The sequence below is a fragment of the Globicephala melas genome, chromosome 4, assembly GCF_963455315.2.
Source record: "Globicephala melas chromosome 4, mGloMel1.2, whole genome shotgun sequence".
In the NCBI taxonomy this organism is placed as follows: domain Eukaryota; kingdom Metazoa; phylum Chordata; class Mammalia; order Artiodactyla; family Delphinidae; genus Globicephala; species Globicephala melas.
In genome coordinates, this window is record NC_083317.1 from 92,978,365 (window position 1) to 93,004,835 (window position 26,471).

Below are 26,471 nucleotides of genomic sequence, written 5' to 3' on the forward strand. Positions count from 1 at the left end.
AATGATACCTTTTCTCCTCAATATTCCCCACACATTTTCTCTCCGTGGTGCTTATCATCTTTGAACACACTATACAATTATTTATTCATTTTGTTTATAGTCTGTCTCCCCAAAAGTAGGATGTGAGCTCCATGAGCTCAGGGATTTCCTTTTGTATAGTTCACTGTTGTAGTCCAAGATCCTAGAACTGAGCCTAGCATTATAAATACCTTTGACAAAGTGAATGAATCAACCTAACTTTGGATATTAGTCAATTTTCACTATTAATTCTACCTAGCCACACTTCTTTGTTTGTCTCTCACTAAGGAGAATTTTACTTGTAGTTTATGGTAATTGGGATTGATTACCATAAATGTCATAAACATCTGATTGTTCAGCTGCAATGGAATCTTCATAAAAACATGCCATGTTTTAACCAGTCTGACTCATACATGAAAATGTCTATCCTCCACTTAATTTTCATCAGCCATTTTTTGCAGAGATTCCCATCTTAATGTCTTAATTCTTTATCTTCTATTACTCTCAGTAAAAAAGAATATATGGCCAGAGGAACAAAATCAGGAAAATGGTCAAGTATGAAAGAATCTGGTGAAAGAATAGAGTGAAAGATAAATGCAAGGACAAATCAGAAAAATTATTTACAAAAGGTCATCAAGAAAGATTAATTTCCATGACATGGAAATTAATGTTTCAAGATCTGAATCATGAAAAAAATCTCTACAAAAGCTTAAGGAATGAGAATAAAAGAAAAAGGGTAGAAGTCACCTGAAATATTTAGCCTATCAAGCTACTGGTGAACAGTATCACACACTTTCTGAGAAAGCAAGTGAATATCTGTCCAGAAAAAGCTGAGTTAAGAATGAAAGGAAATGAACCTTTATTGAGCTCATCCTCCATCACATATCGGGCACTTAGCAACAAACTGATGCTCAAAGAGGTTAGTTAACTTAATGAGATCATGAAATGGCCAGAAACAGTGGATTAGAAACCATTTCTATCTGATTCTAAAGCTCACTCATACAATTCAGAAAGCAAAACCTTCTAGAATTTTGCTATAAGTCAAAGCAAAAGTTTTTGGAGCCAAATGGCAAAGATAGCTGGAATTTTTTTAAAAATAGGATTGTCATACCATACTATCCACAGGTACAAAAAAACACCATGGCTTTGTTTGAATATCCTACTTCAAGACTTCAATAACTGGCAAACTCCCACTCTCCTTTAGAGACTGAATTCATGCGCCCTTCTCTGTCACAGCATCACCAATCACCAACAAATAACATTTACTACTCTATCTATGCAAACCTACCAGCAGAGGTTGGGAGGAAGTCTTCCAGTAGTATGGCAACAAACCACTGGGGGAGGCATGAGAGTGGTCCATCACTCTTAAAAACTTATACTGAGAACCCAGTAGACTAAGTTCTCAATCTGCTTGATATTAGGAATACTGAGCTAAACACCACTATCCTCCTGTCTTAGTCATTCAGGCTGCTATAAAAAAAAAAAACACAGAGTGGGTGGTTTATTAACAGAAATTTCTCACAGTCTGGAGGCTGGAAGTCTGAGAACAGAGTGCCAGATTGGTCCAGTGACCTCTTCTAGGTCACAGATTTTTCTTCGTATCCTCACAAGGCAAAAGGGTCAAGGGAGCTCTCTGGAGCTTCTTTTATAAGGGCACTAATCCCATTCATGAGGTCTTCACCTTCATGGCAATCACCTGCCAAATACCCACTTCCTAATACCATCACATTGGGCATTGGGATTTCAACATAATGAATTTTGGGAAGACACAAACATTCTGACCATAGCACCACCCTTTCATGGAGTTCAGACAGAGTGAGGGAGATAGATGGTAATGGGCTACAAAAGCATAGAGTACAGCCTTGGGCATGGATCAGGGCAGGAAGGGAACCAGGAGCAATAAAATATCCAGTGTTAGGGCAGGCATGGTGCTAGGGAAATTTAGAAGCATGTACCATAACACAGATGATGAGTTGGCTTCAGGGTGTGCAGAGAGCAGGTAGCAGGACCTCAGTCTCTCAGGTAAGGCTCCGGGGCCCATTCCCTGTCAAAGTATCTCTTTATGAGGCAGGTATCCATTTACCAACTGATGAACAACAAAATAGGAATGGGATGGGCAGAAGTCAAATTACCACTAACATATAGCACCCCCAAATTCCAGAGCCTCTCTTTTTTTTTTTTTTGCGGTACGCGGGCCTCTAACTGCTGTGGCCTCTCCCTGCTGTGGCCTCTCCCGTTGCGGAGCACAGGCTCCGGACGTGCAGGCTCAGCAGCCACGGCTCATGGGCCTAGCCGTTCGGCGGCATGTGGGATCTTCCCGGACCGGAGCACAAACCCGTGTCCCCTACATCAGCAGGCAGACTCTCAACCACTGCTCCACCAGGGAAGCCCCCAGAGCCTTTCAACAAGTTTATGTCATTATGCTCTCAAGCAGTAAGGTGGTAACTTACTGCAGCTATAGCTATAGCTATTGCTCCATTTACATTAGCTTTGGGAAAGAACTGCAGAGGATAAGAATTAGGAGGGGCCAACAAAGATAAAGGTAAAAATAATTTTTGCATTCATTATACTTCTAAGCATTTGTTTGCAGACCTGCCAAGTCATAAGCTACTGTAAGAAAAACACTATTTTGCAAAACATTATAAAATATTTGAAATATATAAATACTATTCTAATGGTTCTTGAAAGAAAATCATCTATGCTAATGATAAAGAAAAAAGGAGAAATGAAGGAAACAGTAGCACAGATCAATAAAACTAAAAGCTGGTTCTTTAAGAAGATAAACAAAATTGATAAACCATAAGCCACACTCATCAAGAAGAAAGGTAGAAGGCTCAAATCAATAGAATTAGAAATGAAAAAGGAGAAGTTATAACTGACATTGCAGAAATACAAAGGATCATGAGAGATTACTACAAGCAACTACATGCCAATAAAATGTACAACCTGGAAGAAATGGACAAATTCTTAGAAAAGCACAACCTTCCGAGACTGAACCAGGAAGAAATAGAAAATATAAACAGACCAATCACAAGCACTGAAATTGAGACTGTGATTAAAAATCTTCCAACAAACAAAAGCCCAGGACCAGAAGGCTTCACAGGCGAATTCTATCAAACATTTACAGAAGAGCTAACACCTATCCTTCTCAAACTCTTCCAAAATATAGCAGAGGGAGGAACACTCCCAAACTCATTCTATGAGGCCACCATCACACTGATAGCAATACCAGACAAAGATGTCACAAAAAAAGAAAACTACAGGCCAATATCCCTGATGAACATAGATGCAAAAATCCTCAACAAAATACTAGCAAAACGGAATCCAACAGCACATTAAAAGGATCATACACCATGATCAAGTGGGGTTTATTCCAGGAATGCAAGGATTCTTCAATATACGCAAATCAATCAATATGATACACCACATTAACAAATTGAAGAATAAAAACCACATGATCATCTCAATAGATGCAGAAAAAGCTTTCAACAAAATTCAACACCGATTTATCATAAAAACCCTCCAGAAAGTAGGCATAGAGGGAACTTATCTCAACATAATAAAGGCCATATGTGACAAACCCACATCCAACATCGTTCTCAATGGTGAAAAACTGAAACCATTTCCACTAAGAACAGGAACAAGACAAGGTTGTCCACTCTCACCATTATTATTCAACATAGTTTTGGAAGTTTTAGCCACAGCAATCAGAGAAGAAAAAGAAATAAAAGGAATCAAAATTGGAAAAGAAGAAGTAAAGCTGTCACTGTTTGCAGATGACATGATACTATACATAGAGAATCCTAAAGATGCTACCAGAAAACTACTAGAGCTAATCAATAAATTTGGTAAAGTAGCAGGATACAAAATTAATGCACAGAAATCTCTTGCATTCCTACACACTAATGATGAAAAATCTGAAAGAGAAATTAAGGAAGCACTTTCATTTACCTCTGCAACAAAAATAATAAAATACCTAGGAATCAACCTACCTAAGGAGACAAAAGACCTGTATGCAGAAAACTATAAGTCACTGATGAAAGAAATTAAAGATGATACCAGCAGATGGAGAGATATACCATGTTCTTGGATTGGAAGAATCAACATTGTGAAAATGACTATACTACCCAAAGCAATCTACAGATTCAGTGCAATCCCTATCAAACTACCAATGGCATTTTCACAGAGCTAGAACAAATAATTTCCCAATTTATATGGAAACACAAGAGACCCGCGAATAGCCATAGCAATCGTGAGAAAGAAAAATGGAGCTGGAGGAATCAGGCTCCCTGACTTCAGACTATACTACAAAGCTACAGTAATCAAGACAGTATGGTACTGGCACAAAAACAGGAATATAGATCAATGGAACAGGATAGAAAGCCCAGAGATAAACCCACACACATATGGTCACCTTATTTTTGATAAAGGAGGCAAGAATATACAATGGAGAAAAGACAGCCTCTTCAATAAGTGGTGCTGGAAAAACTGGACAGCTACATGTAAAAGAATGAAATTAGAACACTCCCTAACACCATACACAAAAATAAACTCAAAATGGATTAAAGACCTAGATGTAAAGCCAGACACTATAAAACTCTTAGAGGCAGAACACTCTATGACATAAATCACAGCAAGATCCTTTTTGACCCACCTCCTAGAGAAATGGAAATAAAAACAAAAATAAACAAATGGGGCTTAATGAAACTTAAAAGCTTTTACACAGCAAAGGAAACCATAAACAAGACAAAAAAAAAAACCTCAGAATGGGAGAAAATATTTGCAAATGAAGCAGCTAACAAAGAATTAATCTTCAAAATTTACAAGCAGCTCATGAAGCTCAATATCAAAAAAAAAAAAAACCCAATCCAAAAATGGGCAGAAGACCTAAATAGACATTTCTCCAAAGAAGATATACAGATTGCCAACAAACACATGAAAGAAGGCTCAACATCATTATTAGAGAAATGCAAATCAAAACTACAGTGAGGTATCACCTCACACCAGTCAGAATGGCCATCATCAAAAAATCTACAAACAATAAATGCTGGAGAGGGTGTGCAGAAAAGGGAACCCTCTTGCACTGTTGGTGGGAATGTAAATTGATACAGCCACTATGGAGAACAGTATGGAGATTCCTTAAAAAACTAAAAATAGAACTACCATACGACCCAGCAATCCCACTACTGGGCATATACCCTGAGAAAACCATAATTCAAAAAGAGTCATATACCACAATGTTCATTGCAGCTCTATTTACAATAGCCAGGACAATGGAAGCAACCTAAGTGTCCATTGACAGATGAATGGATAAAGAAGATGTGGCACATATATACAATGGAATATTATTCAGCCATAAAAAGAAACAAAATTGATGGACCTAGAGTCTGTCATACAGAGTGAAGTAAGTTAGAAAGCGAAAAACAAATACTGTATGCTAACACATATATATATGGAATCTTAAAAAATAGGTTATGAAGAACCTAGGGGCAGGACAGGAATAAAGACGCAGACCTACTAAAGAATAGGCTTGAGGACACGGGGAGGGGGAAGGGTAAGCTGGGACGAAGTTAGAGAGTGGCATGGACATATATACACTACCAAATGTAAAATAGATAGCTAGTGGGAAGCAGCCGAATAGCACAGGGAGATCAACTCGGTGCTTTGTGACCACCTAGAGGGGTGGGATAGAGAGGGTGAGAGGGAGACACAAGAGGGAGGGGATATGGGGATATATGTATATGTATAGCTGATTCACCTGGTTATAAAGCAGAAACTAACACACCATTGTAAAGCAATTATACTCCAATAAAGATGTTAAAAAAAAAAGAAAAGAAAAAATGAGAGAAGGTGGGAAGAATGTGGATGGGCCATGTTTAGGGTAGAAAAGAAAAGGAGGAAAAAAATAAAAGGAAGGTAATAGCAGAAAATAGAGAGACAAGGAGTTGAAAGAAACACCTCTGCACTTCCCTTTTCTAAATCATCTGTGGTTTCTAAAACATCTGTGCACCACTGGATACTGTATTTTTCTGCCTCACAGTAAACATGGTTGTGGCCATAGAATGGGGAAGGGGAGTTCTCAGGATTCCTTCATTGTGACCAAACAGGTCTGCCCCTTCAGCATGATGTTCATTCACCCTCCTGATGTTGATGTGACACAAGAGATGATGGCTGAAGGATGCAGCAGCCCATAAAACTAGATAGATATAGATAGATGATAGACAGATGGATAGATAGATAGATAGATAAATAGATAGATAGATCCCAATAATACAATGCTAAATTCTGGGTCACCAAATTCCCCAAGTGAAAAAAAAAATTGATGTACTTCTTGTACACTGTTAGCTGTAAAATATATAGATTTCAGTCCTTCGCTCTTCCAAACTACATATCCAGATAAACTGATGTGAGTATTATATAGAAATATAGTGCTTGGGTTTCGAGATCCCTTTCTGTGAAGTTCAAAGGTTTATTATTTCCAAGTTAAATAAACTCAGCAGAATCAACCATAATAATCACACCTAGTAATAGCTAATATTTATTTGATTCACTTATCCTTATGTGTTACGCTCTGTGCCAAGCATTTTATCTACATTCTCCCTAGACTTCCAAATGCTTCAAAGGTAGAGCTATCCTTATCTTTCTTTATAAATAAGGGAACTGAGGCATAGAGAGGACAAATGACAGATGGTTAAGCTGGAATTGACAGTTAGGCCCTCTGACTGTAAGCCTATACTCTGAATCACTCCACTTCCTGACTCCACTAGAGGATTCTACCTTCAGCTCTGCTGTATTCAACAGTACCCTATATTCACATAGAGCTTAACAGTGTATAAAATGCCCTTTCAGACTTTGACTCACTTGATCCTCACAACTACTTTGTGAAATAGGCAAGGATATGTCGTCTTTCCCATTTCATGGGTAAAAACTGAGCTAGGTTAAGCAGCTTCCACCAATCATTAATATATGGCAAAGTTAGGACAGGACCTATATGTACATCATCCAACTCTAAATGCAGTGCACTATCCACTGCATCAAGCTCTTCTTCATCTGACTTCTTCTAGGAACAACCAACATTTGTCTTCACACTGTTAAATTACTTGTCGAGGACTAAAAAAATTAAGGATCAGAGAAAGAGATATAATGCCTGTCAATTGCCTTAAATTATCGCCCCCTCCCATCCCCTGCAATCTCCTTAGATTTAAACAGCAATCCCTGTATAATAGGGAGCTGTAAATTTGCCTATTTTGCACTTGACAAAAGAGGTTTTTGCTGAAACCATTACTTGAAGGTACAGAATTTAACTATATACCATTGAGTTACTATAATTATTTGAAGGAATGTTAAATCAAAGCATTTGAAATCACCCTTTAATCACAATTAGTTCAAAAAACAAATATGGTTTTCAAGATACTCCAGGTGTTCTGACTTTGCTTTGATAAACATTGAACCAAAGACCAAGGAAGAGTTTTGTTCACTTTGCAGTTTCCTCCTTCAGTGCCCCTTGTCTCCTTCTGCATCTTATTGTGAGTTCTTATTTCAATTTATTTGTTTAGGAGTTCCAGGTGAATTTCTTTGATGGAGGTTTTCATATGTGGATGTCTTAGGGCCTCTCCACTGTTAATTCCCAAGATTCTTTCCCATGTCAGACTTCCTATTTCCTACTGTTTATCTTTTTAGGTCCTATACCTTCAGCCTTAATACCACTCACTCCACCCCTTGTGGTCCAGCTCCAATAAATCTGACTTCAAAGTGAGACGTTGCCCCCCAAATCCTCCTTCCTTGCTCTCCCCAAAGACATAAACGTGCAGGTCCTTTTCCTTTCAAGGGTTTTACTGCTAATCACAGAGGGAAACTAAGAGTAGTACAACACACAATGTCATTCTAATTACTTATCTAAAGCTCCTGATCTCCCTCTGAGGTAGCAAACTGAAGCCTCCATGTGCCCTCTGCTAAACAAAGTATAGCAGTAATTCTGGGAAGATTAAAAGAAAAAAACACTGATCCCTTAAGTCCATTGCTATTCTAGCTGCCTGAAGATTGCTCTTTTGCCATCCCAACGCAAATATCACCATCTAATCATTCCTGAGCAGAGACTGGGCCTTCTACTTGCCCTGCCCTCTGCCCTTGCCCAGCTTTTTGCATACTACCAATAATAGTACTGTTATAGACTGAATGTTTGTGTCCCTCCCAAATTCGTATATTGAAACCTAATCACCCATGTGATGATATTTTGAGGTGGAAACTTTGAGAGGTGATATGGTTATGAGGGTGGAGTCATCACAAATGAGATTAGTGCCCTTATAAGAGAGACCCCAGGAGACAGTTGTCTGGGAACCAGGAACTAAACCCTCACCAAACACTGAATCTGTAGGTGCTTTGATCTTGGGCTCCCCAGCCTCCAGAAGTATGAGGAAAAAAATTCTGTTGTTTAAGCTACCCAGTCTATGGTATTTTTGTTATAGCAGCCAGAACAGAATAAGACAAGTACTACATAATAAGTACCTCCTTTCTCACATTCAAATCAATGTTCAGGAATTCCTCTCTCTCTTAAGCCAGTGGTACAGCTACCACGTTGCTGCAAGACATAGCCCAGGGTCAACAAGGTGTGAGGATGACCATTTCAGATCCTACATGCCCCCTTCTCTGGGATTCCTGTTCTGATATGTCACACATCCCAGTGACCTAAGAATGGAGATGCCACTGAGGCACTCTGGGGCACCCTCTCTCTGCAAAGCTCACACCAACCCCTCTGCCATTGATGGCTGCCTTCCACATTATCGCCACTGATGATTTCTCCCTCATCCTCTTCCAAGCAAGAAAAGGTCTCTTCCTCCCTTCTTGCCCATGGAGTGGGCAGATCACCTGATATCTTTAGATCCAGGCCTCCCCACATGACCCATGGCCTAGTCCCAGAACTTCTCTAGACATCTGCGAGCCAAGGCTCCCTGAGGAAGTGCTAATGGATGTCAGCTAGACTCCTGGCAGCTGGCAAAATTCCTTTGGATTCTTTCCCCAGTAATGGTTCATCTCTCTAGATTTGGAAGTACTATTTTTAAAATGAAATATAAAATAGACAGAGATGCATTGGTGGGTAGATAGATAGGTAGATAGATAGAAAAACCAACCAAAAAATAAGCGGTACATGCTTCTTTGACTCAGAGGCAAATCTGTATGACTGAAGTCCCACAGGCAGAAGGACATTAGATCAGATCACATTAAATACCCCCAACTACCCTCCCTCAACCACTTCCCTCATAAACTGATTAAGTATGAGCAATTTATCAGGGGAGCAGTTTGGCTGGGGCGGCAGTACAGGAAGACAATGAAAGACTGTTATAAACAAAGAAGGATAAGTACTGCCAGAGAGTCAAGTGCAACTAATCTTCTCTCTCATTTTCTCCTTTCCATCTGTAGCACAAACCACAAATAATCAAGTACTGTCTTGAAGAGAATGACTGTTACCTGGAAAGGAACCTGAAAAAGCATTCATTGTCAGCATTATGCACTGCAGACTTTACCGTAATCAGGTCAAGAAAGTGCCATTACATGAGCATGGAGATCATTTTACTTGATAGAATCATTCTTTCTTGTGATTGTGTGTAATGAAATTTACCTGATGCTGTCAAGGCTGGTGGGTGCTCAGCAGTATTAAGAATAAAGCCCTTTTGTTCAAAGAACAAAGGCAATTCTCCCTTTCCAATGTTTTTATGATTGGGGTTAGAATTGGCAAAGGTAAAACAACAGAGGACCTAGAAATCTCCCCTCCAAGAACAGACAGTTGGAATCAATACATTTTCCTGAAATATCTTGTCAAGCGTGGTATTAAAGAGACTATCTTCAGGACTGTATGCACTTGACTAACTCTTCATAAAAAATGTCAGTATGCTAATAATGTTATGTGCCTTCTATTTTCCTTTCAGTGTACAGATTTTCTCTTCCCCACTATGGGACTCAAAGACAAGCTTACCTGATGTCTTTAAAGCAATCCTGGTTCCACTGTTTTACAACAAAATCTCTAGTGCAAATATGTGTGTGCATGTGTTTGTATGTGTCTGTTTGCATGTGTATGGGTGTGTGTGAGAGAGAGACAGGGAGTGAGACAGAGAGAGAGAGAGGATGTGTTTGAGCACTGGAACGTGCATCTAGAATTTTATCCTTCATCTTTGTTTTTCATAGCATCATTTACATTACAAAAACAGTAAACTGGCATAAGTTTCAAACATACAAACTTGCTGATAGTTTTTTGCAAAGGGACAATGGCAGGATCAGAGAGATACCTCTTGCTCCAAATACAATTTAACATTTTGAAATATGATTTACTTTCTGGACTACAGCCAGGCAATTACCACTGGCAAATATTTCAAGTGGGAGAAATGAAGTGGTTGCTACTAGTCCCATAATTTGGGATTGCTGCTAACAGATTTTACATATCATCAACTTTTCTGCTATTCTTTTTTAGAAAATACAATAAAATCTTAATATTTCTGCATTTCAAGCCTTAGTGTCAGCTTTGCTGATGCTTGGGACAAAACTGTGTAAGTGGCTCCCTCTGGTGCTGCCACTAGTATTAGTTTTGGGATTTTTTGTTTTGTTTTATTTTTTTGTTTGTTTGTTTTTAATATTCACAGCCATAGATGTAAACCAGATTAGCTGCTGGGAAAGGTAAGTAGAAGCCCTGAGGGCCTGCATCACTAGAATTGTCTCTTGGAATACAATTCCACTTGGAATAAAATTAGATGAAGGGTGACATCCTTTATGATATGGGAATAGACACAATTTCTTCCTTGGCCTTTTTCCTTCACTTCATATACACCAAAGAGAACTGCAAAAGGTAAAAGAAAAGTCATGTTCACTAAACCCTGGCCAGATACCCCCATCCTTGTTCCTGAAATTCTAATGCCCCAAGAAACTTCTTAAGTACTTCTAACAGACCTCCATGCGGCCATCAATTCTCCAGCCCTGGATTCCACTTTGACCTGTGGACTCCATAATAGTGATTGGAGCAAACATGGTGTCATAAATAGTCTGTTGCAAAAGGCAACTGAGGGCTCCAGAACAGCATCACTTAATGGCAGTGGGAAAGAAGCGAGCAAAATCTCCTCTCATGGCTGCGATCCATAGTTGTCTCCAATGACTGCTCTTTCAATACAAGTCCTACCCACAGACAGCCAATGGTTGAAGTCTAGGCTCCTAGGTCAGTCTCCACATTGTAAGGCAATGGTGATTAGTCAAAGGCAATCTGCAATCTTCAGGCTCTCCCATGTTGATCTTGTCCTCCTTTCTCTCCAAGAGGCAGTACATCCTCCCTGATACATTCCTCTAAAGCACAGCATAGCTTCCACCATCAGCCAGAATGTTAATGCATTATATCACTCTGTACACTGAGAAAACAAGTGACCATATGTAGCCTATGCCAGCAGAGCTCTAACTGTGAAGAACAATGGCTCTGAGTCAACAACAGAATTAAACTACCCCGTCTTGTGAAGCTCTTCTGAATATTTTAAGTGTTGCCTTGAAAGTGTGGGATTATGTGCAAGCATAAACATTAGCTTAATGCAATTTTTTGGTACAGAATATGCCAGAGTTTAAAAATCAGAATTGAAATGCAGAAAATAACTTTGGGATAAATTTAATTTTTTTTCATGTGAGATTAAAACATGATTGAAGAGGCATACTTTATGTATAATTAAAGTTGCTTTGTAATTAATAGATTTAAGCATGTATAGAAAATGATACAGCTTAGTTTGGAGATTTTACGAAGGCGCCTATTAAACACTCACTCCCTAGCAAGCCTGACTCAAATGTTTTCACATTCTAATGCTGATAGAGTCCTTGAATTTTTTTGAAGCTGCCAATTTCACCATTTCTAAATGCTTTACCCTTCCTTCCATGAGCTTGTAAAATAAAAACAGCCCTATCTTCCTTGCATTAGCCAAAACAATGATGTAGAACACCCTATAGCCTAATTTCAAAGCCTCCAGAGGCAAAAAGAAAGATTCCCTGAATGTCTCAGACCGGGTCTGACTTAGCTTTGCCTTCTCTACTATGCCTAGCACTATGTCTAACCTGCTGCATAAAAAAATATGTATCAAGTGCCTATTACTGAGTAAGCAGAGAGTGTGTTTGTATATATTTGTGGAGGGTTATCATGGTAATAAGAACACATTTGGACATTTTTTTATGTGCCGGACAAAGGTGCTATAATACATTACTTCATCTAATCCCACAACAGCCCTATGAAGTTGACAACATCAACCCTTTTGGACAGATACATAAACTAAATCAAAGAAAGTTTGAAGACTACAAAGAATAACGCATTTTGTACTATCTTGGCAACAGGATCACCTTTGGGGCTAAAGAGTGAGGCAGAATAAGTTCATTTTCCTCAGTCTTGTTCATTTTTTGCCCCTTTCCCATGGCCCAGTTCCTCAATCCCCCACCATCTCCAGGGATTGCCTCTTGGACTCTCTCTAGAACCCTAAAGCATTCTTCTGGTAAGCACCTGGCATGAACAGAGGCTTCATCTCACTGGAAATGGTCCTAGTTTAAACTGATCTTCCAGGCCTTCCTCATCAATACCTGTCTATTTTTTATTTCATCCATTTTAGCCAAGTATCACATGGGGGAGGGAAAAATTCAGACAAACATATTTGTACTAGAGTGTTAGTTGCTGACATTCATAGTTAGGAGGCTTTTGCAATAGTCCCATGGTACAATGGAACATTTTTAATTTGAGTGTTGGTTTTAGATACAGAAAGGGAACCACAGAATATACTGCAGGGATCAGGAGTCATGAGTACAGGGGTGGGAGGCAGGAGAGAAATAAGATTCATGAGGATAAGAAAAACATATACAGACTGATAGATGGATGCTGGGTTAATCTTCCCAGCAGCCAGGAGCACATTTCCTAGTGTCTCTCCCCTTTCTCATCTAAAGAGTATATGGAATATTAATAACCTTTCCAAAAAAAGTACTTGTTTCTTCTCATACTTTCTGATATCAGGCAGTCATCTACAATTTTCAATTAAATCAGATAGATAGATACATAGGCAGACAGGTAGATAGATAATAGATACACACACACACACATATATAAAACTGTTTTGCAAGCTTAAGTATAGCAGATTTAAAGCATATTGCAAACGTAAATATGCTCTTTATATTCTATCTCCCTGATAGAGGTTTCCATTCCAGTGATTATGCCCTCTTTCTGCCCTATACCAGCATCACCTCACTCTCTTGTTCTTTATGGGTTTGCATGGTACAGACAGGGCCCCAGGAGGAGAGGTGGTTCTGTGAAGCCTCATGCTTCTTTAGAGTTTTAGAGAAGACTGGTGAGGGAATGACATTCTAAATTGAATACCAAGACTATTCCCAGCGTATTTCTGACTAGCAGAGTCGTAATGCACCGATTTGTGAGAAATCATGACCATGTTTATGGAGTTCTGTAGAAAACATGCTCATGCTCTTCTAACTGATTCCTTCCTTGTTCCCTAGGTGCTGGTTATTCTACTCACCGATTCCCAAAATGAGCTGCTGTTTTTACAGAGAGTGGATTCAAGGAAAGTCAGGAGGGACATGTTGATTTCATGTGCAATTCCGTAGAAACTGAGGAATGTATCTCACTTGAAACTGCACCTCCAAGACCTTAGAAATGTGACAATTGTTTAAGTGATGATGAGGATGATTGCTGGGTATTAAAAGGCAGATTAGCACCAACTAGAGCCTCTCTCCCTTAAGCAAATGGGACATTTCAATAAGTGTCCTATAATCAGCAGATCTGGAAGGATTCAGTCAAGCATTATATTGAAAGGGAGGTTGGGAAAGAAGGTATGTTTGGAGAGGCAGAGTGTTTCTAGTACTTCCTGCGGAGAGGGTACCCAGGTTAGAAAATAGTATCTAGGCAGGTTATGATAAGAATCTCCTCTTTTGATGACAAACAATCAAATGATCTCAGATGGATTTGTCATCAATCACATATGCATAAACACATACTCAGAAAGTCATATTTTCCATTTTAAATAATTTAATTTGCTTTCCGGTAGAAATGAGTTTCTTCTTATATGAGTAATATAAACCAGTTTTTCCAAGGACCTGTTTATCTCAGGATAAGTATATAATTTATATTTCTGATCTGCATAGGTCCTAAGCCAAACTACTGAACACGGAATGAGATGAATTTTCTCAATGAGTACATTTCTTTCTTTTCTACAGTAACATTACTGTGGATTGGTATGTTTTTTGGTTTTGGTTTTGCTTTTTTCCTTTTGAAAAAGTCTAGAATGACCAGTTACCTCTGTAACATGTCCTATTCTTAATTTTTACTGCTTTTGATCAAGCCGTGCTTTACTTCCTCTTCTTCTCCATTCATTCATTCATATCCCAATGTCCTTCAAGTAACACTTTCTTCACTAAACCTTCCTAAAAATAAAACTCTCTTCTTCCTATATTCTGGCAATTATTGCCTATACTTCTAAACTAATAATTCTATAATCACAGATACAAATCATATATGATGCTGGTATATGTATTACTGTCCTGTATGTAAAACTGATGCATGAAAATATTACATGAAGATTGGGATGTTCCAGTCCAAGTTCTATCATTGTATGTACTGAGCAAGTCATTTCTTATCTCAGCCTCAGTTTTGCCACCTGCAATCTAAGAAGGTTGCCCTATAATTGTCTAAAAAAACCATTATGGCCCATTCAGTTTCTCAGCTGGAAATACCACTGAATATTTACTGAGAGCTTTAAAAATGAACTGTTCTCTTTTTAAAACATGTTTTACAGATCATCTGTGGTCAAAAATTGTGATTTTTCCCTTTTAGTCATAAAATAGTGATTGCAATGTAAATATAATCTCAACATCCTATTTTATGGTGTAAGACTCTACCATTAAATAATATTCTCCATGTTAAATACTACTATCTTGAATATTTTTCTTATGGACAAATGGACCTACATAGAGGATTAAAATAATTTAATTAATTATTCAATAAAAATCTACTTACTTGCAGCAATATTATATCTCTATCTTACATATTCCACGCTTTGATTATTTTAAAAGAGAGCTTCCAGAATATGTAGTTTAAAAAAATAGGGAAAGGTTTCTTCATGCTGTATAAATCAACTCACTTTTATGGCAACATCATGTTTTCTTTGTGGTGACTACAGCTACAATGAGAGAAAAGAGAGTGGGGCACCTTTGGAGAGCTTGTTATTCATCAGAAAGTAAGTACCCAGCTTTCTGACCACTTAAGAGCAGTGGCAATTTTCAAATACAATACAGAGAAGAATCACTGTTGTCTGTGGAATTGCACAGTAAGAACTGTCAAGATATATCCACAAATAGTAGCATCTGACTGATCCAAGCCAAGACTCCTCTTCCTTTTATTCATATTTTTTAAAATCAGTAGTATGGCGTTGAGTAATGATAAAACAAAAATTAGAAAAGAAACTTCATTTTTACCTGCTAATTTTCTCCTGCTTTTTACTGATGACTCTCTTTTTAAGCAGAACATTTATATATAGTGATAGTTCATTCCTTGTGGAAGTTTTCTTTGTTCTTGATGGAAAATGCATTATCTCCTTGCCTCTTCCCAGGTCTACATCCTTTATTTGGCTTTGATTTATTCAATAATCTTTCCATTCCAGTATGTTTGAGAAGAAGGGTCCTCAGTTTTAACTGTGTTCTTTTGAACCTTCTGCATTGCTTACAGTTGTTTTAAATAGCAAATAAGATATGCATGTGTAAACCTCCAAAAAAGCTGTATAATCTTAAAGATATACAATACATATTGTATATCTTAAGCTTACCAGTTTAGAGTGACACATCTCTATTACTATATACCTATATAATACCAGCTTAAATATATATATATATTATTATTATAAACATTCTTTATTACTGATAATCTTTCCCCAAAACAGTTCTGAGACCCAAAAGACACATTTAATTTCAATTTGTCCAACTATATATTTTAAACACTGAAACCAAGGCCCAGAGAGATGAAGTGAATTATAGGAAGTGACACATAGTTATCAGAAGAGTCTGCTCTATAAACTCAGGTCCCTTGATTCCTAGTCTTGTGCTTTTTTCATCCTACCATTATCCATCTGGAAGACTAGCTACATTTTGTACATTGCAAACTGGGAGGGTAAATAGAGAATAAAAAGGGTTAGAATTAGATTCTAATCACACTCTCTAAGAATTACGTATTATTCTCTCTTATCCAAAAGCTTAGAGATTAATTAAATAGCTTGGTTAATTAATTATCATTATTCCACTAGCTTGTTTAAAAATGAGAACACATATATCATTAAAGTTGCCATATTTCACTGACTCTGACACACTATTTTTTAACCTTTAATATCTCTGAAATCAGGATGCATTTTATAATTCCTTATAGCCAAGCAGTAGTGGAGGCATAGTTGCCATTGACTTTGTATGTGAAAATTGGTTGTATTTCTCTTGCCACGACCAGACAACCATCACTCCTGATATTTTAGGACAATTGAAGGAAGAAATATGAGATCTGGTTGCTGTCTGAAAATCTTCAACTGTCACATTCTAGTAAGATCAACAAAACACCACCATCAAAACTTTCAGAAGGTATCAGCTGCTTGGAATGAAATCCTAAAGACAACCATGAAGTACGCTTAAGAAAGGGTCTATCACCAACACACACAGACTACTGTCGGGAAAAACATGGATATGGATATGACTCTGAGTCAAAAAAAAAATGATTCAAAAGAGTGAGAATCTAAATAGGACAAAAATTTTTGAATTCTTAAACCAATGTGTTTTTTAATATACTTTTTATACATGCATAAGATTAATATATTAGAAAAATCTACATCTATTTAAGTCTAAATTGCTCTTTGTTAAAGTATAAAATTCTAAGTGGTAGGAAAGCATTGTATAACGATTTAATTGGGATGCTGCTTCTTTCTAAAGCATTCGTAAAATAACGATGTGTCCTGTAGTCAGTGGTTCCTTAGTTTAAATGAAATATTTGTAAAGTATTCAATAAAATTAAACATTTTATTCCCTAAGGGAAGCCTCAGAAACTTGCAGTACCTTAGGGTCAATACTGTAAACCATACTATTTCACAGTGGATATGCTGAAGTACAAGACGCTGCTAAGTCCAGTGGAGAGAAGGTCAGACAGATGCCTAGAACACGCCCTCCCCTCGTGGTCTTTACTTGATACAAATGTGTCCACTAAAATGTGAACTATTTAAAACCCAATTTCACTCAGTTTTCACTTTCAAATATGCCTTCTTAAAACAAAAAGGGGAAGCATATGTTTCTGACCCCAAACACAAATGGAGTTACTCATTATCATTTTAAGTTTGATTCAAAAATCAGTTTCCCTGGAGGCAAGGAGCCCAGGTCAGAGGTGGTAGCTGTGCTGCAAACCGCTTCAGGCCTGGAGCCTGAAAATAGAGCACTGACGATGCAAAGATGTGACTCTGAACATACATTCTGAAACGCCAGGGGTAACAGAGAAGATTGCCAACGACCACAAAATTTGCTTTGGAACAAAGAGAGAAATCAGATCCATTCTTTTCTAGTTCACGGTTCTTTTACCGTGTAGCTTTGGTGTTAAAGTTTAATTGCCCCTTTATATTGGGGAGAAGTTATAGGGTAGAAAGGTGGTTATTGAAATACTGAGGATAGAGGGTAAAAAAACTGAAAACCAATTGCTATCTGGTCATAGAGCAAAATACATATAATGACTTCAGCTATACATCCTCCACCCACCCTGCCTTAATTTTCCATCTGTCTGCAAAAGTACAATGTATATCTCTCTCGAATGGCCCAGGCATCACTCACATCTCCTTTCCCTGAAATCCTATTGTACATGTTGATGGGAGCATAATTCAGAGTTTATTGCACACAATATTGTCTAATCTCTAAACATATATTCTTTCAGGAAGAAAACATTTATTGAGTGATGTATGACACCATTCATTTTTTGTACATGTATATATACATGTACATATACTTCCTCCTTCCAAAAATAATTTGAAGCAGTTTATGATAAAAAGCCCAAATACAATCAAATCTTCAACCAAAGTTTAAGTTTTAAAATGGATTCAAATAATGAAACAGGGTAAAAGGAGATAATTCAGGACCTCTTTTTCAACTGAACACAAAACTGGCTCTGAGCATCCATGAAGTCAGACCAAAAAAAAATGAAAATACGGCTTTCTGTGCTTAAAAAAAAGACTCAGAATGCTTAATGAGATACTGCCTTGTGAGCTAAAAATTAGTTCCCTCCCCTAGACTCTCCAAGTAAACAATTATCAAAAGCAGGGAAGTAATTTTAATTGGGCATAACTGATATCAAGTCCTTCATGAGAATAACTGGCAACAGTGTTCAGTCATTTCTCACATTATTTCTGATTTATGAATATAAGATAATATGACAAACATAGATGACTTATTTAGTAAGAAGAACATGCTCTGCTTTAACTGTGGTTTCTGTTATTATGATACAGTTATAAGTTGAAAATGTAGGGTTCTGGATTTATATGTGGAATGTAGCATAATAGTTCTCCAGATAATACTGGAAAAAAAATCTCTGGAACATTATGAAAGCAATCATTCTATATCAGAAGCATGCAGCCTGACATGTGTACAGTTTATGTCCACGGATCCAAAGACTGTTTAATTCTTGTGTGTATGAGTGTGTGTGTGTGCGTGGGCGTGTGCACTTAATTCCAGTGTAGACATTCCATATTATAAGAACTTCAAGCAGGTCAGGGCATGATGTTTATGGCACATCCTATTAGGTACCCTAGGTTACAACTATTGCCTCCTTCCTGTCAGTTAACAAGAGCTCTGATTTTGTCTAAGTGTAACACTGCCATGTCCACAGGGAAAGCAGACCTCTCCTCCAGCCCCTGGGGAAGGACTATGATTGATCAAAACCAGTCATGCAATGTATTATCTCTTTGCCAGTGATTAGTTTAGGAGTGGGATGTCATAGTTTTAGTCAATCAGGCATAAAGGGAAGTTTGCTGATAGCTTCTGGAAAAAATTTTCCTTTTTGATTACAAGAGACATTTCCATGAGAAGAAGACTTCCTCTCTTCTTTTTGCTTTGGGTGGGACTGTTTGAAGAGGTAGTGTTTGGCTTGGTGGTAGTCATATTGTTTATCTTGTTTCCAAAATGGAGAGCCAAGAGAATTACAGCAAAGCTGTCCCAGAGCTGTGACATCCTTGAACTGCTGAGGTAGCCAACTGTGGACCAGTATACCTCCATAATCCTTGTCCTGAGAGATGATTCTTTACTGTTTAGATGTTTAATTGGGTATTGTGTTGCTTGCATGCCAAGGTTTCGTAACAGACACCATATTTTATATTTCTATATTCTACACAGACATGAGCAAAAATCAGCATTCAACAAGCTCATGGGAAAAAATTGTATCAATCAGATAAGATCATTGGTCATCAGGGCAATACTGATACATCTTTGTAAGGCAGAATTCTTCCCTATAATGGTAAACTACACTGAGGTGAATAACTGAGCAACCTAATTTAAAGTTACTACAGTCCATGCTAATACACCTGTACAAAAAACCATTATTTTACCAAATGCCATCACTCGCATGTGCTATCTTTATACATGCATTAGAAAAGAGTACTAAAACAAAGATCTGCATTTTCTTTCCTTGACAACATTTCTCATGTGATTGATGACTAATTTGTAAGCATGAATAGCAACTTTTATTGCTTTATTCAATAGATTGAAGAAGACAGGGTGCTCTCTGACCAAAAAAAAAAAAAAAAAAAAATGCCAGGAAGAGTAGGATGCCTCCATTCTGCTGTTATTTTCCAAGTAAACTATCATCCAGAGGAAAAATAAAATCACAGTGTTATCACAGTTATTTTATGAATATTTAGCATGTGAAAAATTATATCTATCCCCTTTTATGGCTATTTACTTTTTCTTTACTTTTTCTCCTTTCTGAAATATTTAGGTGATTTTTACATATTCATTTATTCTGTCACAGTATCAAACACTTCTAGTTTCCAATCCCGAATCAGTTTCCCCTTCTTTTTTCACAGATTCTGATTTTCTCCAAGGTAGTGGTATGCCAGAGGAAAAACATGTTTCCCAACCTGTCGGGTATGTAGAAGTAGTGATTTGACACAGTTCTGGTAGGTATAGAAGTCTACGGGGAGAATGTCCACATCACAAAAATGACAAAATGCTCAAGGAGAAGGCTCGTTTGGTCCTTTCCTCTCCCTTTTTTCTTTTTTTAATCTCATAAAGAGCCCTCTACCATTTATTAAACAAAAATCAAACAGATCCTCACTACCACTGCAATGCAAAAATGGGGAAGTAGGAAACAAGGAATTTCCTTCCTTCAGACTCTAATCATTCTCAAGTTCTCAACCCAGGAGGATTTAACCTCTAAGGGACATTTGGCAACGTCTAGAGATAGTCTCGGTTTTCAGAACCAGGTGGGTGAGTGGGTGGAGGGTGCTACCGGCATCTAGTGAGTAGAGGCCGGCGATGCTACCGAACAGCCTCCCACATGCAAGATACTCCCTCCACAACAAAGACAACGACTTATGAGTCCCACATGACACTAGCGCCAAAGTTGAGAAATCCTGAGCTAGAAAACCCTTTGTTACATTCCCTTGCCCCCTCCTTCTTTGGGTCTAGAAAGCAGACATGATGCCAGAGGCAGAGCAGTGATCTTATGACCATAAGAAGGAAAGCACCTAGATGATAGATGAAACCTGATTCCTTGTTTAAATGCTTAAGCAACTGTCTTCTCCTGATTTTGTTTTAATAATGTGAGATAAATAAATCCTTATTTGCTTAATCCACGGTTAGCCAGATTTTCTGTTGCCTCATAGCCAAACGTATTTCTAAATAATACATTTATCATTCACTTATGGCCTGCTTTATATTTAGACATGGAGCTAAGCATTCTGAATGAAACGATAAATTAGGCATGGCTTCTGACCTCTGGGAACTTACTCTCCAGGGAGGGAGCCAATCATCAGCAAGTGTGAAAGGTGGGGGACTCCTAGCATGAATAACATGTTGTGGGAGCTCAGAGTAAGGACAGCAGGGTGACAGAGAAAAGACCACTCTAAGGAAACAAAATGTTTTCCCATCCTACAGTTGGGGTATATGTGCTGGGAAGTAATCCATAAAGAAAGACTAGTATAAGAAAAGCACAGAAGCCTAAAATGTCAAGTAGTATTGGGGAAAAATGGTAAGAAGGAGTCAGGTGAATGGAATGCAGAGTAAATTGGGAGGAGTTCCAGGTGGAAGGTGTTTTAATCTAAAAAGGAAGGTTGGGGAGTAAATTGTGAAAAGACCTGAATGCCCTCAGAGGTCTAAATATTACCATCCAAGCTATAAGGAGCCATTGGCCATGGCTGATAGAAGATCTGCAAGACCAGACTGTGTTTAGAAAAAAATAAATAAATGTTTGGTGAACTGGACTTGGGTGATTCCATTTACAAATAATTAAATATAACTGAGGAACCACATCTTTCTCTTTACAATCTAATAAGATAGAAACAGACACCAAACTTCACTTCAAAATACTTGAAAATGTAGCAGAAGTGTACTGTTGAACTGTTGCAGTTTCCAATGTTATTGCTAATTCCAATTGTGTTTTGCTTACAGAAACTACAAATTAGTATTTGTTTGATAATTCATAAAATAATTCCTTTGTGTAAAAATTTTAAAAAAGAATTCTAGAAATAAAAAATTACTATGCTTTGCTTTAAAAAGAAAAATGTTAGAAGTGGTTTGTTTCAGCATACGGAATCCCAGAGAGGTATTTTTCAACTATGCCTACTATATCAATATTGCCCCTCAAAAAGTTGTCAATAACACTGGAGCTTAGATTTATTTATATCTGTATTCTCTAGTTATAGCTACTTAATTATCCTATAAAATTGTATCTAACTAATTTAAAGAAATTTGAAGGAAGATATAGACCCTGCTACTGGATAACCATGTGGAAATAATAAGAATAGAATAAAATATGAGAATTTCAGGGTTGGAAGAGACTTTCTAAAGTCAGGGAAGTCAGCCAACCATGCAAAGAGTGATCAAACCTTCAAACACTCTGCCTGCAGCAAATGAAGTTCTCAGCCTACCTTCTGTAAGTATATATTCCACCTTCAATTTCAAAACAATTCAGACATTTATATTTGAAAATATGTTATACCTAAATATAAAAGGAAAATTTCACACAATGAACCGCCACTAAGGGAATAAAAGACTGACAGAAAGTACTTTGGCATGGGAGGAGGGAGACTATGGAAAGGAGAGTTGCTTAAGAGGGCTTTTCTGAAGCCCACACTGCAGGAAGTCTAGTACAGTCGGTTGAAAGACTGACTCCCTCAATTTTTGCTTACGTTAATAGGATTGGAAAGAGTAACTGCAGAATAGCAGGCTTACAGAAAACAGTTACTTCTTTTAATCAAACCATGTAATCAGAAGGCCTGAGTAATAATTAACTTCCACTTGCTCTGTGAATCACTCCGCAGAGCAGGTAGACTTGAGATTCATTCTCTGCCAAGGGCACGGTAAACGTAATGTTTTTGTACTTAACACTTAATATTTTAAGTACGTGCATGGCCCTTGCTTCTGAGCTCATTTCAGAAAGCTGGTGTTCTGCTAGGTTACAATGGCTGAATGAAATGCCGAGACATTTTATACGTTTTATGCTCAAACACATGCACCCACACCTTTCCTTAGTGATATTTTTATACCTATGGTCTTATTTATAATTAAGCACAATTAATTTTTGAGAAATACATAACTGTAATTTTCATGTAGAGCATGATCATTTATTTAAGCAAAAATAGTCTACTGTAGTTTCAGTATAAAAAAAAGAAAAATGAGTATATTGAGTACCTATAAAAAGGCAGAGTAATAGATACAGGGTTAGTTCTCTGATTCCATGTTTTCTAAGTCCTACATGTATCACTATGGTCCTGGAAATGAAAAAAGAAAGAATACCTTTGTGGACGCCAACTGCTCGTGATTCAGATAAACACAGAATTTTTCTCATCTTTATAACCCTCTAACAACCTCTTCTGGAATAAATCATTCCCAATTGAAAAATCTCAACCTAAATAATTTTAAATTCACTGCAGGCGGCTTTTCATCTCTCCTCCCAAAGCATTGTGCTGGCCGGTCGGGAGCCAAGGGAGAAGGTCGGCAATGTTTGGACTACCTTCTGTGCCCAGGGGACTTGACTGCCCCATAATGCATAATCTATTAACTGCTCATCGCGGGGATCTACCGAGAGTGACATCTTGACTCAAACCAGGCAGATCTGAAAACCACTTCGCAGGAAATGTTGTGCGGAAGCGCAACTTTCTTATCCCCGTCAAACTCCGAGGCGGAACCGGTCCCGGAACGAGCCGGCGGGCCTGGGGAGAGAGAGCCCGAGGCTGGAGGCAGCTCCTCCGCGCTCCGCCCCGGCCTCAAGCAAGGGTTTTCTAGTGGAGGCGGCATTGTTCCTCCAGCAGCTCAGCCTTCGTGTTTCGCCAGGAAACCCTCCCCGCTCTCTCGTAATCTTTTCCCTATTGCTTTGGTACCTCTCTGCCGATTTCTCGGCTCCTGGGTTCTGTGGTCCCTGGACACCGCTCTAAGGTGAAAGGCTGCAGCGACTGGGGCGCCGCTCTAAGGCGTCGGAGGCGACTGCACTCTTCCGCCCGAGCTCGGGCGGCGTGTGCGCCTCACTCTCGCTTCCTCCCTTCTCTCCGGGGCTCTCCGGCTCCGACGGGCTCTCCCGGCCTCTTAGCCCGACTCCGGCTCGCCTCCCCCGCGGTCTCTCCTCACACCCGCGTCGCGCGCGCCGCACGCTCCGCGTCGGCCGCCGGGTCGTCGGCGCGCTGACACGACGCCCCCCGGCCCGCAGACCCGGTCTCGGGCTGGAAGGGTCAGGGCGCCGCGGGAGGCGGGGAGGAGGGGCGAGGCGAGCCGGGGCAGGTGGAGAGCGCGGGGGGCGGCGCGAGGGGGTGGGGGGAGAGGGAGCCCAAGAAAAGAGAAGAGGCATCTGCTCTGAAAGCGCCAAGGAAGAGAGGACGGAGGGGGCAGGAGCGGAGAAGAGCCGAGAACACCCACCTGGAGGGGTGGGCAAAACGGGAAATTTACAAAGTGCCGGGGCGAGAGCTGGTGAGCGGAGGAGGAAGGAGGCTGAAAGGAAAAAAGGAAAAATAAGGGCAAGTTCCCACCTCTCCCCAAAAGGTCGAGTCTGAAAACGCTTCCCAAGTACAGAGACAGTTAAACAGGGACTGATCTTGTTGTAAAGGGTGGGTTTAAAAAGGCATTAAGTGTCGTGTAGTTTTTCCTATACTAGACTCAGCTCCATCCCCTTCAACTCTGGTAAATGACCCTCCAAGTAAATGAACTGGCAGTACGCAGAAACGGAAGCTGAATTTCCTCCACTGTGGAGTCCTCCTGAGGTATTGGCTCTTCTTTAAATGAAAATGACCATTTGGGAGGTTCCATGACCCCCAGTGCTAAAGAAACCACCCAGTTCATGAAAGTTCGTTATTTTTATTGCCTTTATTTTCGTCAGAGGATAGAGGTACGCACCAAGGTAGGGGTTGGCACCAAGAAATATTTAAAACAGCTATCGAGGTAGCATTCTTTTTCAAAACGACAAAATGGGCTTCCTAAAACAGCTAAAAGGGGATTGGGAAACTCAGTTACTCAGCTGGGGGGGGGGAGGGAGGGAGAGAAAGAGAGGGAAGAGAGGGGAAAGAAGCATTTAAACTCTAACAGAAGTCTACACCTCCAGCAACCCTCTCCCCCGGCCCCCGCCCCAACCCAACGTAACTGAGAAAGGGTTAAGCTTACGGAGGAGAGAGCGGGGCAGGGTGGGTGGAAGGTGGGGAAGAAGAGGGAGAGGCAGGGAGTAGGAAGTTCTCGGCAATCCCCGGGATAAAGAAAAACACCGGAGCTCGGCGGACGCAGGAAGCTCCCTTACCTTTCTCTCTAAGCCCCGTTTGCACCTGATCTGCAACCATAAATATTTCGTGATGCTTAGTGTGCAGCCAAACGATGGCCGAATGTTAATTCTTCACTCTCCCTCCCCTCTTTAAAATACAGGCTCAAAAGAATGTTAATACTGTTCTCGTTATCCATCGGCTCCAAAACATTCCGCTTTGTCAGGAAGAGAGACGAAAACCAAGCGCTAGGGCACGCGTATATGTATTTATATATTAAGCGGTCGGTATATAAACGTTTTCTGTATGTAAATCCAAAAAGAAAGCACCACAGATGCCTCTGAAAGAGGGAGGGGACGGGGAAAAGAAAAACTTGGCAGGCCAAATGTATCCAAAGACTTCGTCCCAGGAGCCACCTGCTTCAATATGAAGAATTCCCGAAAAGATTTAGAGGGAGAAGGAAAAAAAATAAAAATAAAATACCCAAAACACACACTTGAAACTGGAAGACGCCTAAGACGCGTGGAAATGGAGAGGATGAGAAGAGCTCCCGAGGGTACAGATCCGTCAGCTAAGTGAGCAATCGCCTCCGAAAGCCACAGGAGGGGAGGTGGCTGCAGATGCGTCCCCTGCTCCGGTCCCCGCCGCCGCCGCCGCCGCCGCCGCTGCTACCTGTAGACACGCGCACACACACGCGCGCACACACACAGCACAACCTCCTCTCCCTCTCCCCCCTCTCTCGTGGCGTTGCCGGGTGCAGGAGTCTGAATCAAGCTAGACCCATCCTTCCGACCCCGTCCAGCCCCCTCAGAGCCACGATTCCCACCCCTGCCACCGTCTCTTCTCCCGGTTTGTGGCACAGCATTCGCCCCCCCCGCCCCCGCCCCGCAAGTCCCCTCCCCGGGTCCGGAGCCACGATCTCAGTGGGGGTGGGCTTCGGGGGCGCGGGTCCCGCGGTGGCAGACTTGAGGCTGGCGGTGGTCCCTCCCTTTACAAGTTCCGCCCTCCTCCCTCCCTCCTCCCGCAGCGCCCGCAGCGTCCGCGGCGACAGGAGGGGTTAAAGGCCCCGGGCGTCACGTGTGACGTTCACTCGGAGGAGCGTGTGAGTGAAGCCGCACGGCCGCGGAGCCGCGAGGCCTCGGACGCAACGGGTTTCTCGGTTCTCGGAGTCCCTGTGCTTCCCTCCCAGGCGTTTTCGTCTTGGTGTATGAGTGAGGAGTTAGAGGCAACAGCCTTCTACTGTGTTTCTTCAGTTTCTGTTTTTGTTTTTTTCCCTCTCCCCCCCCCACCCCCTTGGTAGATCCCTTGCCACCAAACTCGCCCCTGTTTTCTGTTTGCACCAGCTAGAGGCAGAGTAAGCTCCGAATTGACGTGTCGGTTGTAGTCTCCTATGTGGGAGTAGTGTAAATGCAAAGCCACTGCCTTTGGCCTCTTCCCGCGGGCTGCGCCCACATCTTCTGCTGCTGGATAGGTGATTTTTAAAAATTCATCGTAGCT

General features: G+C 40.0%; 1 protein-coding gene across 7 annotated transcripts in view; it reads right to left on the reverse strand.

Annotated features, from left to right (window-relative positions):
- Positions 1-25,823, reverse strand: part of NLGN1 (neuroligin 1) — an 890,617-nt gene extending 864,794 nt beyond the window's left edge. For 2 of the 7 annotated variants that reach the window (XM_060298409.1, XM_060298403.1), the window contains exon 1: positions 25,016-25,823. The gene's annotated coding sequence lies outside the window, so the exon portion shown is untranslated. Of the gene's footprint in view, positions 1-23,618; positions 23,886-25,015 lie in introns of those variants that run through there. The other 5 variants (XM_060298410.1, XM_060298411.2, XM_060298408.1 and 2 more) reach the window with 4 other exon arrangements.
- Positions 25,824-26,471: the final 648 nt, after the last annotated feature.